Source organism: Drosophila tropicalis, unplaced genomic scaffold, assembly GCF_018151085.1.
Source record: "Drosophila tropicalis isolate 14030-0801.00 unplaced genomic scaffold, ASM1815108v1 contig_993, whole genome shotgun sequence".
NCBI lineage: Eukaryota > Metazoa > Arthropoda > Insecta > Diptera > Drosophilidae > Drosophila > Drosophila tropicalis.
Window position 1 is genome coordinate 467,654 of NW_027173497.1, and position 16,113 is coordinate 483,766.

The 16,113-nt window shown below is 34.0% G+C and overlaps 1 long non-coding RNA gene across 2 annotated transcripts in view; it reads right to left on the reverse strand.

Annotated features, from left to right (window-relative positions):
* Positions 1–1,413: 1,413 nt before the first annotated feature.
* LOC137586440 (uncharacterized) overlaps positions 1,414–16,113 on the reverse strand; it is an 84,583-nt gene continuing 69,883 nt past the window's right edge. The window contains exons 4-5 of one of the 2 annotated variants that reach the window (XR_011033787.1): positions 3,226–3,267; positions 1,414–3,136 (exon numbers count right to left, since the gene is read on the reverse strand). This is a non-coding gene — a long non-coding RNA (uncharacterized lncRNA). Of the gene's footprint in view, positions 3,268–16,113 lie in introns of both variants that reach the window. The other variant, XR_011033788.1, reaches the window with a different exon arrangement.

The window sequence follows — 16,113 nt, forward strand, 5'->3', positions numbered from 1 at the left end:
AAAAGTTTTTTTTTTACTAGGTAAGGAAAGAGTCACAAAATACTTGCGAGGGTGTTTTTTGTTTAAGTTTGTAACTTGAAGAACATTTTAAGTAAGTCGGAGGAAAACTGAGAATGTTATGGTACTTCAACTGATCAGCCTCCAGTAAAGATGTTCCAGTAAAAAACTATCAGGTGTGTCACAGAAATTGATAACAACCTAAAACCAACCAACCAAAACCAAAACAGTTTTTTGATCTCGCTGATTTTCCTCCAAAATTTGGATAATATTGCGCTATAATAAAGTGCTGTTAAAATAAACATTGATTATTTTGGATCGAAATGCATTCAGGCAATCGATAAGAATGTTTATTCTTATGTGAAATTGATTGTTTTATTAAATCGCCAACCTGCTGGAACTAGTACGTTGCTATAGAAAAAAGGAACCAGGTGGACAACAATGTCTTGATATTGGCCCGCCAGAAGAAGCAGAAACAGCTGCGAATAGTTAATAGTTATGCCGCCCTTCGGAAAAATTTGATTTTAAATAATTGAATTTTTTTATAAATACATATTTTCAAATAAGAATTCAAGATACATAAATGATCGAAGAGAACAATACAACATTTTTCTTGCTACCGCTCAATTCCGTTCAAAGACCCCATAATATAGCAGAAGTAATTCGAAAATACATATAACGTTAGTAGGTTTTGCTCTACAGTGGGATTAAATTTTTGTCAATGTCAAGTCAATTTCAAATGTAAATAATAGGGTTGTCAATTCAACGACTATATTGCGCGGGATTGATATTTAAATTTAACCGTTTACCAATTTCGCAAAGTTTTTCTTGTTTTTTTTTTTTTTCTTTTGGAACATGATTTGTATACTTCCATTTACGTAACGTATAACAACGTTAAATTCAGAAACAGATATATTTACTTTTGCATTGCGCATAGCTGATATCGGTAATCGTTTCTACTAATTTGCCAATCGTACAGTGATTCCATAAAAAGTTCCTAAATTAAAATATAATGACACCAACATTTGATGTGGTAGATTTCAAAAACAAACTTCCTCAGAATCAAGATCTGGTGAATGATCGTTCGAAAGCAGTGCTTTTATAAAAAACTTCGTTACTTTTGACGCGATTGCTGTAAAATTAAACATTTGATAGTTTGATATATCTGTTTATGACTATGCCAAATTTGAGCAAGATTGGGTGACTAAATATAGCTCCCAAAGGAACAAACGATAGTAAACAGTGACTTTGATCAATAATTTCTTTGTTGTGTTTATTTATATATTTATATATATAGTTCAAAATTATAATTATGCTAATGATACTTGAAGTGTCAATTAACTATATGTTTTGAAAAGAAATAATCCAGATTATTCATTTCTGTACAAAAAACTTTAAAATGTGATTTTTAGGTCTCTAAAATCCTGGGTTATGCATAAATGAAGAGTTATAAGTTGAATAAGTTAAATTTAATAGATCGCTTATAAAAATAAGTTTAAAAATATAAATTTTTTTAAATTTTCATCTTTCGTTGACAGCCCATAATATACGTATGTATATATATTTTTTATCATCACTGTAATACCAAATCTCTTTTCGGGGGTTATAAATTGTAGTGCCGAAAATGTACATAAAGAATTGTGTGTACGGTATTAACTTTATTAACTGTCTTTCATAGTAGGTTTTTATCATATATGTATTTATAAAGTCCAGGAAAAGCTTAAAAATATATTTAAACCTGCCATTACATACCATCTTAGAGTTTACATTGTTTGTATATATTACCCTAAGGGCCTTGACGATGAATAATATATTTTACATATTTTAAATACATATGTACGTACATCAATTGCTGAACAAAACAGATATATCGATTTACAAGTATTTGTTTGTGGCAGGAACCGTAATCATTATATGTAAGTTGTTTAAAAAAGTACATGATAATTTTTACACTTAATTTTTATACCCTTGCAGAGGGTATTATAAAATTGATCAGATGTTTGTAACGCACAGAAGCAGACGTTTCCGACCACATAAAGTATATATATTCTTGATCAGCATGAGAAGCTGAGTTGATATAGCCATGTCCGTCTGTCCGTCCGTCTGTGGGTACGCGTTTTACTCAGCCGTCTTAAGAGCTATCGGGATGAATTTTTTTTTTCGGGGGTTTTTATTACCCGGCAAAAATAAAGTATGAAAACCAACAGGATCGGACCACTATATCATATAGCTCTAGAAGAACTAGAAGAAACATTTTCATAAAAATCGAGTATGCTATGAAATTTACATATGTATGTATGTGATAATATTGGATATAAAACCCCATATCCCAAAATTTGAATGTGATCGGATAAATATAACACAAGTTACAGTCAATATAATAATCGGCTCTGCTCCCAGCTCTGCCGGCAGCGTCATCAACAGAGTACATGCATACACACATAGACGCAACGGTACATGAACTGTATGTGTATGTGTATGCGTGCGTTGCTTTGCTTTGGAAATGAGGGAAGAAGAAGAACAAATTGTAAAATAGAGAGTAAAATTGTTTTGTTTGTATGTATATTGACGAATTGAGTTGCAAAAAACAAATTTTGAATATGTAAAATTATTGTTACCAAGGACTGCAAGGGTATATAAACTTCAGCATAGCCGATGTTAGCTTCTTTGATTTTTTTTTTTTATATTTTCGTCAAAAAAGGTCATTAATTTTCCAACAAAATTTTCAAATTGATTAAAATAAAACCTACTTTTCGCAAATATATCGCTTAAGAATAGAATACAGATTTCACCATCAAGTTCTTCGACTCCAGGACATGTCTTCCGATCGGAGGTTCACTCAATGTCGTTTCTTTTTATAATGACTATTGTATGAATTTTTTAAGTGCAATTGGTTAATTTTGAGCTGCTTAATTTTGGTCAAATTACATTGCATATTTTTCCGGCTGTTTCCCCGTAAGAATTTCGCATATTAACTAATTATTTAATTTTTGACATTTAAATTTTCAATACATATCTATGTACTTAAGTATATATGTACATATGTGTTATTACACAAAGCTTATCGTTGGTGTAGTTTTATATACATATGTAAGTATTTATACTGAGTCTTGTTGCCTCGGATGAATCATTGCGAAATCTACGAATAAACAAAGAAATAGTTAGTATTATGTAATTATCATTTTATCTATATTCAGCATGCAAATGTAGAAACATTTAAGCACAAACCCAACAAAGTAATAACCGATTCTATGAGTCGTCCATTCGTATCTGAAATAAATACAAAACAAATGGTTTTATGGTTTACAATTGCAAAATATGTAATAGTTAAAAACTAATATTGAATTATTTTAGCTATTTTTAGTCCGGTCGCTGAAAAAAAAATCCGTTTTTTTCGAATAACGGGGCCTGTATAGTAAGTGAGATTGAGTCGTGGCTCAGTTCTGATAGTCTTCTACATACATATGTATGTAGGTATGTATGTACATATATGTTAACGTATTTTTATACCATACACCCATAGGGTGAAATTGCATTTTAAAGTCGCCAAAATGTATGTAACAGGCAGAAGGAAGCTTCTCCGACCCCATAAAGTATATCTATTCTTGATCAGGATCAACAGCCGATACGATCTAGCCATGTCCGTCTGTCCGTCCGTATGAACCAGTAGATCTCAGAGACTATAAGGGATAGAGCCATCAAATTTGGCATGTAGGCTCGTGTAGTATGTAAAGTGATTGTAATGTATATTTGCTTAATAAATGCCCCCCTTCCGCCATCGTAATTAAAAAAAAACCCGATTATCTACTGTAATTTTGTACCTTATGCTATTAAATTTGGCACATTTAAATTTGCTATTAATATCCAACATATCATTTTTATGTCCAAATTGGACAAAAATGCATTATAAATTTAAAATATATTTGTTTTACTGGTGCATGGTATTCCTAAGTCGGCCAGACGACTTACTTACTTCATTATGTTTACCTACATCAAATTTTGTGTAGTTTTCGTTTCTATATTTTGCTCTTGCTAGATTTATAGAATGCGCTCGTTTACCAGATTTAGGTAACACCTAATTGCACTTCACTTCGCAATGTGGGGAGGGTGCTCCTATTATATTAGGATAAAAGCGGTAAATAGACAATTTCATAAACGTTAAGTATTTGTTAAGAGCAAACTATTTTTTTCATTCCCTGTATGATAGTTCTACAGTGGCAGTTTAAAAAAAGTACAACGCTAGCTGAGCAGCTGCTTATGAAGAACGTGATAAAAGAAATATATGTGCATTCTTTCCATTTTTGCGACTTTAATATGCCATTTCACCATATACATACATATATGTACATAAACTTCCCAAATTCGGCCCATACATATCTGTTATTATTAATAGAAAATAACTAATAAGTTATTAGTAATAACGGTTATGTTTTGGGAATAAACGTTGAAATTTTGCATGTACGATTGTATATACTGCAGGGGTTGTATATCTCGGATTCAGCAGGATCGGACCCCTATATGATATAGCTCCTAAACAAACGGCAAAGTCACGAACATTGAATTTTGTCAATAACTTTGTTTTTTTCTAAACTATTGTTACGAAATTTGTTATTGGTAAGTTTATTACACTTATAAACGAATGTGCCAAATTTGATCAAGATCGGGTGACTATATCATATAGCTCCCATAGAAACAATCTGTGGAAAGCAATGACTTTGATCAATATCTTAGTTATTTCCTATGCTGAGATTGTAGTCCATTCAGCCTTTTGGTTTTATTTTATATTAAATTTTAATGTAAACTTAACATAAATGAAGAAGGTCGTCTCGCAGACTTAGGTACACCATACACCGGTAAAGCAAATATTTCAATTTTATAAAACAAATGCATTTTCACATGCTTTTTACAAGCATATCTTATTGTTAGTATCTCGCTCACTGAAGCATACGAGCACCCTAGCGCCCAAACCAGCCAACGGCCAACTTCCGCCTTTTTGGAAAAATGTTTATATGCATAACTCGACAATTTTTTGTCCGATTTTGATCAAATTTGGTATTTTGCTGGATATTAGTATCGAATTTGAGTGTGCCAAATTTGATTTGATTTTTGCATAAGGTAGAAAAATACGGGAGACAATCGAGTTTTTTAAAATTACGGGGGCGAAAAGGGGCGTGGCAAAATCTTTACACATACATAATGTGCGCATTTACTAAGCCAATATACATACCAAATATGGTGTCTCTAGCTTTTACAGTCTCCGAGATCTTGGTGTTCATACGGACAGACGGACAAAGCTAGATCGACTCGGCTGTTGATCCTGATCAAGAATATATATACTTATGGGGTCGGAGAAGCTTCCTTCTGCCTGGCGACTTTAATACACCAATTCACCCTATGGGTGTATGGTATAAAAACCAAAAGTTTTCTTATTAGGAACAGTTATTTTACTTTGATTACTAAACCAAATTGTTTTCGGAAGACGCACAAGAGCAAAGTAAAATTTTTTTAAGCTTAATGGCATTAATAAACATATTTAAAATGATACTACTAACAACATCCTTTTTATTTAGTGAGTTAGATTTAAATGTGGGACTGATAAGGGAAAGGAATAGTGTTAAGGCATAGAAACTAACCGAGCAACATTGGCTTGTATTAATGTTGAAATTTAAAATGCATCGGCATTTATTTCGTTCTGATCTGAATTTTAAAGGTGATCCGCCACGAGATAACGTGTTTCCGGCCAACCAAAGCAAACCACTACACTAGTGGAATAAAAATTAGGTGTAGGCCCGGTGAGTCAATAAGATTTTATTGTTTGTCAAGAGCCAACAAACATATGTATGTACATGGTGTAAAAGATGTGATATTTAGCCCGTAGGGCAACTCGACTATGATTAATAATTGTAAGGTACAGAATCGATAATCATCGAAAAGAAAGTACTTAATTTGGATTAATTAATTCCTTCAATAAATTCCTTCTACAAGATAAGCAATTTAATTTTCTTGGAGGCCAGCGAATCGAAAACTACAAAATCTGAGATGGATAATAATAAAGTTAGTAATATAAGAATATAAAATATTTGTTCAATATTTTTGCCCCTTTCGGTCAGATGCTTGTTAGAAAGTATGAAAAAATTTTGTTTATATGTTATTATAAATTTTAAACAGTTGTTTCACTCGGTGCGTGGTATACCGAAGTCGGCGAGATAACTTACTTATTTAATTTATTGTATACTTTGTTTTGCCCAAAATAGGTATCTTCTTATTTAGTTAGTGTTTATATTGTTCGTCTATTGTACTATTGTATTGTTTTATTTTATGACAGTTAAACTTACATTTCCCACAACAATTAGTTGTTTGTTCAGAATACCAAATTAATTACGAAACGAGTTAATATAGTCATGTCGGATCGCCTGGATCAAGGTAGACAGGGAAAGCAGTGCCTTTTTCAATAACTTCGTTATTTTCCGGGCAATGGTGACAAAAATTAGCATAAGGCAGTATGCAGTCATTAAGCTTTGATGAATGTTCCCAATTCGATCAAGATGGCGTGACTTACATACATACATATGTATGTATATCAAAGAAATTATTTACTGTAATGATCGGTCGAAAAATATTTTAAGTATTAAAGTCGCTGGACTAAATTATATGTACCTATATATAGTTGTCATTTTCACTTCACATGGATTATTTTTGAAAAAACTTATTAGGTCTTTTTCCAATACCCTGGACGTGTCTGTAAGCTGCGGCACTGGGTACGTAACAAAAAAACTCATAAAAAACCCTCAATATATTTAAGATCTTCGAAATAAACACTTCGAGTTGCATCGGTTCCCTACACTTTATGGCCACCTAATTAATGACGTTCCTGGGCTGGATCACTCGTTCTGAATGGAGCGGTGTCATGTTTGATTCCCTTTTCTTTTTGTTTTTTGTGTTTATTTTATTTTTTTTTTTTTTTTTTTTGATTTTTTGCTCTTGCGTTGGTGACGATGTCGTAAGTAAGGTGCCAATAAAAACGGAATTTACTTCATCTCCTGTTTCACATCTCTCAAAAGATTTCAGATGTGGGTCTTTTAATAATTTAACTAAATGACGTGTACAGTACAATGAGTTCTAATACGATAAATACTGTTAAAACTAGGAAATAATCGTGTGTGAGTGTGTATGTATACATACATGTGTGTGTCAGGCAAATTCATGATGCTTATCATTTCCATCGGCCATCAAGATGCCGCTCATTAATTTTAAAACAGGCGGGTTTTCAGAAAGAGCTAAAAAAAAACCCGAACCCAAATATATTGCCACGGTCATTCTAGTGTTGCCTCCGGTTCCTGTCTCAGTCACGGTGCATTTTATTGCGACCGTCATGAGTGCATAAATTAATTAAGTCGGTCGGAATGTGAACATGTCGACCTTTTGTCTGGCACTGTAGCAAGGTTTGTTGCTGTTTGGCCCGCACGTTGTCGATGGCAGTAATGGTTGACCCTTTTAGAGCCTCAGTTGGTTGCAGCCATCGTGACGAAGCGGGACCCAAGTTATTCAGGTGGCCATGCATGTGTTGGTGCTCAACTTTTAGTCCAAATGGTTGATACGATGTTGCAAATTAAAAGCCGCGGCTGGTCCTTTGTACAGGTCCGACTCAGACTCACATCGACTGAGTCATTTACATTTTGGTACTGCTAGTCTGATTATTAAAGATGCTGTGTGGGTGATAAATTGTCGTGTCGGTTTCGGCTAAAATCCAAACGACCGAACCCCCAAAAATGCTCTGTGTTACATTTTCAAATCCAACCGAAATGTTTGCATTTTCAACCCCTGCACCAGCGCAAGTGCCAGCTCGTTAACCCCTTGCTGTGTCGTCGGCTGGAGATTAGCCGACCTGCCAAATTTATTCCTCCCTCTACCATTGCTTGCTGCTTCAGCCCTAAGCAGCGCCAGCATCAACACAAATCTAATAGATTCCGATTGAGATTTAATTATTTCACTTAATTTTCTAGATGACTTGAAGCCGCCGACTTTGCGCTTAACTTTCATGTCGACGTCCTTTACCAAGTTAATGAAGCGAATAAATTTCTTGGCAATTATTTTGTGGACTGCCTTAATTGACCTCAAGATGTTAGCTGATGGACCGCAGTGTCTAAGCCGATCAACGTAGTCACATGGAATGACGTTGAAAGCAGACCTTTCCATTAATTTGTATGTTTCTTATTGTAAATATATGTATATTGTTTTTTTCACCATTTTTTCAATACATAATTTATTTTAAGGAATTCGCGGAAATTTTATTTAACGTTAGTTGTCCGTTAATTAATTAACAACTTCCCCTATCTGATAATTAATCTATCTATGCATCTGCAAACTATAGAATGTAGAAGAAAAACTTGCAGTTTTCACAAATCCCAAATCCTTGTTAACATATTTTGAAGTAGAGTGATAACTTGGCAAAACTTTCATTTGAGAGAAAAAGAATTTTCTGATACCACTGGCCTAAAGTCATGTCTGAGAGCATCTTTATTGCCGCTGGCACTGAATCGGTCTAAAAACTTGAGTCTGGACGCTTTGTTTATGATGAGTGATTGTTATGAGTTGTCAAAAAGGCATGCGACCAAACCACGCACATAGATAGAAACATACATATGTATGTACATATGTACGTATGTACATATGTAGTGGGGGTTGTTCAGCAGGAAATCCAGCAGGATTTGTTAGACTATACCGCCAACATATGCAAATATATTTGCTTTGCAGAGAAGAGGCTGAATTGAAAAGCTAAGGAGATGGTATAAGTAGTCAGTATGCAGTAGACAACGACAACCACCACGTGACGTCGGTGTCGTGTTTCCACCCTCTCTTTGATAAAAAGTTGCCAAAGTCGACGCTATCGTTACCGCCCCTAAAGAGCAGACAACCCTGTTCAGTACTTCAGACTTTCAGTCATACTGAGAATTTACTTTAATGTTTTGACAGTAAAATAAACATATAAAGTACTGCTCTTAACACAAGAGTTTGGGTGTGCGGATGCTTTTATGTGTGTGTGTGTGTTTGTGTGTAACTCGTAAATATTCAATCTCACATGAAGACTAGCACATGCCGAGAAGTGAGTGAAAGCACATAGATGTCAAATATAATTCATCATTCATAGAAGCATCAAAGCCAACTCCTGCCTACCCCAGCCCAACTCAAGCCGAACGGCTGGACAAGTGATTCCCCGGGGCCAAGACCCATCGGCGTTTGCAAACACAAAATCGCCGACAGCATCATTATCAGTTTTTGGCGAGTGTTCTTGTTGCAACAGCAGTTCCAAGTACCCAATAACGTGTGCTTGTTAAGTCAAATTTAGATTTGATCAGCGGCTTGGGTGGTGAGTTATAAGCCAATGAAGAAGTATGATGACGAGCCGACTTGTATAAATACCTTATCCAAACTTAATTAAATTTTCATTTAAGTAGGATTCCCTTAAATCCGGTAAAGCAAATACTTGCCATCCAGTTGACTTTTTCCAAAATAATTCTATTACATACACATAACGGTCAACACTGTCCTTGTTTATTTATTTAAAAATTATTTTTTTTATGCTGCTCTTTGTATTTTGAAATACTGATTTGGTTGCTTATGAATAATATGCAAATTGTTTAATACAAAATATGTATTTACACCCGTAATAGAGGTCCGCATCCGTATACTTAAACCTGCAAATGATACCCTCATGCTTTAATAAACTTAATAGAAACATAGAAACACATAGATATATGTAGTTTCGTGAAACGTAAGTCAATTACAAGAATCAACGATTCTTTTTTGATGTGTTTGTATGTCGAGCCGAGTTGACGTGTCTCTCTCAAGGTCTTGAAGTTAAAGCTTTGACGGCGTCACCGATTTTGACTTAACTCGTATATATTTTAGGGCAATCAAATGACATGACAAATTATTCTAAATTTTCCGAATACATCGAGTTCGAAGAATATATTTTTGGTGACTTATATGTAATAAAATGTGAAAAATTCAAGCAGATCGTGCTTGAATTAATTAATTAATCGTGTTCCTTAGCCTTTAGTCTCTTTAAATTAAGATTATTAGAATGTTGTATTGTAATTTTTGCTAATATTATGCATTTGCAAAAAAAAGGGAATAATTTAAGTTTAAAATGATGGACGCAAATTGATATTTCAAAACCACACTTTTCTTTAATGCCAATCCCGCTGGTTGATATGACACCACTTTTGGGGTAAATGGGTAAATACGCTAAGCTATAGGGCCAATGGAGAAATCTGTTGATCATATATATATATATATGTATATTTTGCTGTTTTTTTTTTGTTTTTCTATGCTAACATCAGTAGAGAGATTTGGAGTAGAGAACCACTTGGGGACATTATTTTTTACAGAAACGTAAAACATTTCGACATTTCGAAAGAAAAGCAATGTTTTCGAAATGTTGGAGGAAAAGTCGGACAATTTTAAAACTATCAAAAGACATTTCTATGATATCCCACAATTGCTTTGGGTTGGGTTAAAGTTAACGGTTTCTGTGACAACCCTGTATAAATATAAAAGCATTTTTTTGTCGCCACACATTGATTAAGAAAAATTATATTGAAATCAAGCCAGCTGAGTAATATTTTTATTTGAATTACTTTTGTACTTTTTATACCCTTGCAGAGGGTATTATAAAATTGGTCAGATGTTTGTAACGCACAGAAGGAGGCGAACCCATAAAGTATATATATTCTTGATCAGCATAAGAAGCTGAGTCGTGCGAATGCGTTTTACTCAGCCGTCTTAAAAGCTATCGGATTGAATTTTGTTCCTGTGCTGTTTATTACCTGGAACAGATCAAGTATGCAAATCTTGAGGATCGGACCACTATATCATATAGTTTTATATGAAAAGTAGGTGAAGCAGTTGGACTATCGCTATCGAATTCACACATATTGGATATAAAACCACAGATCCCAAAATTTGAATCTGATCGGACTGTATGTAAACCGTACGTGTATGCGTGCGTTGCTTTGCTTAGGGAATGAGGGAAGAAGAAACAAAATTTTTGTGAAAAGAGTAATAATGTTTTGTTTTTTTATTAATGAATTAAGTTGCAGAAAACAAATTTGAACATGTAAAAATATTATTGCTAAGGACGGCAAGGGGACATAAACTTCGGCATAGCCGAAGATAGATTCTTGATATTTGCAAATGGAATTAAGCATTTTCCTTTTGCTTTGGGTTTTATACTCTATTCGAAGGGTTTTGAAAGTATTAATTTCGCACTAGAAGGAATGCATTTTATTCACAAAATTCTTATTCAATAGCATTGTTTTTATTTTTAAAATATCTCTAATTTTCTTGGAAAATACAAATATATGGCCAATTGGCCTTTTCACAAAGAATTGCCGTTTGCATACGGAGATTGAATGATGGTTTAAAATCGCAGAGATTGAACTGTTCTTCACTAAACACTAGCAAGGCAAGCTGAAACATTTTTACCGTACTTTGTAGCCGAGGGTAGAGGAACAATTTAGTCAAAAGATTCTCATGACGTCCTTTTAAATAATTAATGCCAATTAGAGGTGAAGCTAACTTTGGCCATCACACTAATTGTAAGAATGGTTTTGGCACTGGAAAAGGTATTGTCCTGACGCAGCAACTCTCAGCACGGCCAAATCCGGATCCTGGACCTTCTGTCATAAATATTTTATTACATCAATTACGAAGCACTTAACTTTCATGAATTTAATACGAAAGATGCCGACGATATCCAACGCAGCACGACACAGATGCTCATTTATCTCATGTGCAAATGACAAACAATCAACACTCAACAGAATGAGCAATCACTTTTTCGTTGTTGTTTTATTCACTGGGACAAGTGTAAGCTGGGAAGTACCCAGACACACACATATTCTTATATGTATCATATCGTACCTCATACATGTACACTGAATTTATTTGTATTGATACCAAGTATGTGTTGAACAATACCAACCCAGAATATTGTAGGACTCCGGCTCGATGCGCAAGGGACTAGCAACCCTCAAAACTACCACAAAGTGCTCAGCAGCGGCTACGTCTTGATATCTATGTACCTACATATGTATCTCTGCTCGGCAAAGTATGGACAATATTGAAACGGAAGTGATTTACTTTCCGTCCCCGCACAAAGAAAAGAAAAAAAAAACAAAGTAAAAAAGTAAAATACGGGGAAAAAATTAAATTCGCATCAGGGACACAAGTGCTTAAGACCCGCCCGATCCCAGACCCCCAAACGGCAGTTCCCCTCGGGCTTTGCCATTAAAGGTCTGCCGACGCCGATAAAAACAATATCAATACACACACCCAACGACCACGTGAACGGGCTGAGGTCCTGAAATATCCACACTTATCCACATCAGTATCGGTGGACTTGAGCGCGTGCCACTGACGCACAATCACAATCCCCCATTGATATTCATGGTCGATTTTGGCGTGCCACAATATTGTATAAAGGAAAACACAAAACAAAACGGAACACACATAAATAAATAAAATTTATGGCAGCCAGTATCGATAAGCTACGGGCACCTTCTCAATTGGATTGTGTAATGTACAATATTGGATATGTCCGATTACGTCTTTCTATTGTTTACTTCAAACAGAAATGTATCAATCTTCGTATTCCCAATTATTGCTCTTTATTTGTAGTTACTTATTTATTACATATATTACATATATGTACATATACATATACATATACATATACATATACATATACATATACATATACATATACATATACATATACATATACATATACATATACATATACATATACATATACATATACATATACATATACATATACATATACATATACATATACATATACATATACATATACATATACATATACATATACATATACATATACATATACATATACATATACATATACATATACATATACATATACATATACATATACATATACATATACATATACATATACATATACATATACATATACATATACATATACATATACATATACATATACATATACATATACATATACATATACATATACTATATACATATACATATACATATACATATACATATACATATACATATACATATACATATACATATACATATACATATACATATACATATACATATACATATACATATACATATACATATACATATACATATACATATACATATACATATACATATACATATACATATACATATACATATACATATACATATACATATACATATACATATACATATACATATACATATACATATACATATACATATACATATACATATACATATACATATACATATACATATACATATACATATACATATACATATACATATACATATACATATACATATACATATACATATACATATACATATACATATACATATACATATACATATACATATACATATACATATACATATACATATACATATACATATACATATACATATACATATACATATACATATACATATACATATACATATACATATACATATACATATACATATACATATACATATACATATACATATACATATACATATACATATACATATACATATACATATACATATACATATACATATACATATACATATACATATACATATACATATACATATACATATACATATACATATACATATACATATACATATACATATACATATACATATACATATACATATACATATACATATACATATACATATACATATACATATACATATACATATACATATACATATACATATACATATACATATACATATACATATACATATACATATACATATACATATACATATACATATACATATACATATACATATACATATACATATACATATACATATACATATACATATACATATACATATACATATACATATACATATACATATACATATACATATACATATAATTATAATAATACATAATTTTGGCTAAGAAAAAACTTGATCGAGTTATGCATATGTTTTATAAATTGCATTCGTCAATTCAAGGAAAGGATTATTTTTAAATTTTTTTTTATCTATTTAATTATTTATATTTATATATGAATGTATGTATACACTGCACAATGTACAGAATATAGCTCTGTGCGTTGTGTTTACATAAATGTTGCATTGTACTTTTAAAATGTCCCAAGAGATTTTTTCAGGCGTTGAAGCGTGCCACCCCGGTTATGGACCAAAAAAATGCAGTGGTTTCCGGATCGACAACGCCCCGGCAAGGCAAGTCATGGGGTGACGCTGACGCGGCTAGTGGGGAGTTAATTCGCCAAAGTCAGTAACCTCATCAAAGAAGCGCTAACCGTCTGTCTGCTTGGGCGCGCGCTGTGGGGTGTCGTCTACCACCGCCACATTAAATTTGCGCCAAACGACGTGAGGCGCATATGTTTATAAGTCTCGTCGAGATTGAGTAGTCAAGGCATATGCAAGGGCATACTCATGGTTAACCAAAAACGAAACAGGACGCGTTGCGCATAAAAGCCTCGTGGTCACCGCTGCCTTTTGCCGCACTCTGCCTGTTAATGGATTTTGTAGTTGCCGCTGCCACCGTCGTATCCAATTGAAGGGTTAGGGTTGTGAATGCTTGGGTAGCCCGCATCGCAGCATGCTTTCAATTTACTTCCTCTTCCTCCACCAAACACCCTTCAGTGTCATTGTTGTTGTTGCTGCTGTGTTTGTTGCTGTGACTTACGCACCGTGAATGAATGCTGTTAGAGAGGCAGCCTTTGCTTGGGGGAAGTTTGGGTCAGGGTCTTGGTTTGGATTGTTGGGGTTTTGAGCGCACGCGACTTTCACACTAACGTAATAAAGAGCTCAACGACACTCAAATTGAATACGTCTCATGGTGTGAATGGCGTAATGATTTTCTATATGGAACTAGATGCGGATAATGGTACAACACCCACTCTCACACTCCCATATCATCCCTTCGGTCACATCCGTATGTAGTCACTCCTACCCTATGCAGTGGTTGTAGCTTGGGTCCGTGCCACCGCCTATGCCTGTACTTGGGACTGGGTGGTTTTGTTTTTGTTTGCGTGGTGATAGAAATTAACCCCTCAATTGAGGTTGAATTTAATTTGGCGCAAAATAGCAAGAGGGTGTATGTCTGCGTTGGGTGAACCGAGACGATGCTCTTTTAGTTCAGTCTGTGCAGTTGAAAATGATACCGCTGTTAACGTTAAAGGGCCATTGTCAAATTGTCTCTTATTAATTATGATGATGCGTGTTTCGCTTTCAAAGGGGTGGTGCGGAATGCAAATTTGCCTGAGTTTGGCGTCGACGTCTTTAACGTAATTTATTGCGGGATGCTGGCAAGGCTTAGAGTGAAAAGTTAATTCCAGAAGACTGTTCAGATGTCTGCATGAGGAATTTGAAGTCTAAAATGCCATGGAATGAGAATAGGGCAAGGACGCACAAGTCGACGAGGGGAATCAGGGGGAATCGATTTGGGTACAAAGCTATGTATGGCATGCAGGCAAAGTTTGCTTAATTTGGAATGGACAATAGCAATTGAAAGAACAATGCGGCACAATAGCTGCTAAGTAATGGAAACCTCACAGCCTGGCCGTTTTCAATATCGTTTCCTATTTTCATGCCCTCTAAACCTAGTCCCTTTAAAATAACGGTATTTATAAAAGAAATAAACCTGCTTTCCAACGTATAAGCATGTTAGTGGAAATAACTAATAACTATCGAATAGTAAGTATACACATGACAAATTAATAAAATACAATCATAAACCGAATCATCAGACTCAACAATTCCATTAAGTACCTATCAGAGTTAATAAGGCTTGTTAAAATACATAATTTAATTTAAAAAAAGAAATAATGAAACTTAAAACCAAAACTTTTTGACCGGACTTTTGAAAAATCACAGTATTGAGACAAAAAATAAGGTAAATGTATAAGGTAAATGTATTCTTGAGCACCATCAACAGCCGAGTCGATTTAGCCATGTCAGTTGGTCCGCCTCTCTGTATACTCTGTATTTGTACATCTCGGAGACTGTAAAGGATAAAGCCACCAAACTTAGTACGTAGATATCATCAAA